The 1,833-nt window shown below is 41.7% G+C and overlaps 1 non-coding gene across 1 annotated transcript; it reads right to left on the bottom strand.

Moving 5' to 3' along the window:
* Positions 1-1,395: 1,395 nt before the first annotated feature.
* Positions 1,396-1,467, bottom strand: trnag-ucc (transfer RNA glycine (anticodon UCC)). Its single transcript has one exon. It is a non-coding gene; the product is annotated as a tRNA-Gly (tRNA).
* Positions 1,468-1,833: the final 366 nt, after the last annotated feature.

Below are 1,833 nucleotides of genomic sequence, written 5' to 3'. Positions count from 1 at the left end.
CAAATCCCTCTGCAGGGAAGTAGCGATTAAAATGGTCAGACAGAGCAGCGAGATGCAACTGTGTGACTCATTTCATTTCATTCCCTTTTTCTTCATTGATGCTGTTCTCCTCAATGTGTTGTAACAGTGTGAAGCAGTAAATGAGCTCCGCTCCCATTTCTGAGCATAACTCTTCAAAAACCCTGCAGTTCAGTGAGCTTCCTTTACTGAAAAACCCCTTCTCATTCCAAGCCATTATAGAGAGTGCGGTGCCCAAAACTGAGCACTGAACTCTAAATGATGCCGAACCAGAGCTCTGTATAACGGTGACATAACTTCCACTGCTTTTTATTCGAATTCCCTTGAGATAAAGATCAAAATTTAATCTCCATTTTAATATTTTTATAGTGATTTAGTAATCACTTTTAGTGATTTCTACACTTGGACCCCTAAATCGCTCTCCTCCCCCACATTTCCTTGCTTCTTGCCATTTAGAAAATACACTGATCGATCGTTTTAAGGTCCAAAGGGATGACCTCACACTTCCCCACGTTGAACTCCATCTGCCACAGTTTTACCCACTCACTTAATCTATCAATGTCCCTTTGCAAATTTCTGCTCCCATCGACAATGTTTACTGTGCTACCTAAATTGTCATCAGCACACTTGGAAATAAACCTCTCTGCATAAGAACATAAGAAATAGCAGCAGAATAGGCCATATGGCCCATCGAGCCTGCTCCGCCATTCAATAAGATCATGGCTGATCTTCGATCTCAACTCCACTTTCCCGCCCGATCCCCATATCCCTTGATTCCCCTCGAGTTCAAAAATCTATCGATCTCAGCTTTGAATATAACTCAACGACTGAGCATCCACAGCCCTCTGGGGTGTAGAGAATTCCAAAGATTCACAATCCTTTGAGTGAAGAAATGTTTCCTCATGTCGGTCCTAAATGGCCGAGCCCTTATCTTGAGACTATGAGCTCTAGTTCTTGACTCTCCAGCCAGGGGAATCAGACTCTCAGCATCTACCCTGTCAAGCCGTCTAAGAATTTTATACATTTCAATGCGATCACCTCTCATTCTTCTAAACTCCACCGAATATTGGCCAATTTTACGCAATATTTCCTCATACTACAATTGCAGCAAGACCTCCTTACTCTTATATTCGAACACCCTTACAATAAAGGCGAACACATCATTTCCCTTCCTCACTCTCATAAGACCCTTGGTAACTCAATATTTCCAGCATGTTTTCCTCTTTTCCTTCTATAGGGAAAAGAAATGAAGGTTGAAAACATTTTACTATACTTACACCCGATTATGTTTTGGAAACAATATCCAACTGAACTGCATCAAATTCGATTATCAACTTCAGAGTTTCTGATGGAAATAAACTAATAAAAACACTTAGTTGCGATGGCCGGGAATCGAACCCGGGTCAACTGCTTGGAAGGCAGCTATGCTCACCACTATACCACCATCGCTGAAAATAATCGATAATAAAATAGTTCCCAAGCATCAGATCCTGAACAGACACTGCAGACTGTTGGATTTTGTTCTTCATTTTCACTGGTTTCTGACGGATCCTTTCTCGCTCTGTTGCAGTTCCTGTTTCCGCCCAGTAGATTTCGCCAACCCCCAATCAATGGAAATTCCACACCAGCCAGTAATTCTTCACCTGATATCGGACTGAAGAGACAGTCGATACCTGCAAGACTTGACCAGCTGGAAATACATTTTACCACAGCTCACATCAGCCATTGAGTAAAGTTAAATAATTCCATTAAATCATTACAGAGACCTGAATACCAACGGGGCAGGAATGGCAGCTTAATATTCAAGTCTATAAG

The sequence above is a fragment of the Heptranchias perlo genome, unplaced genomic scaffold (genome assembly GCF_035084215.1).
Source record: "Heptranchias perlo isolate sHepPer1 unplaced genomic scaffold, sHepPer1.hap1 HAP1_SCAFFOLD_47, whole genome shotgun sequence".
Lineage (NCBI taxonomy): Eukaryota > Metazoa > Chordata > Chondrichthyes > Hexanchiformes > Hexanchidae > Heptranchias > Heptranchias perlo.
Note: the sequence above shows the minus strand (reverse complement) of the source record. Positions and strands in the feature narration are given on the sequence as shown.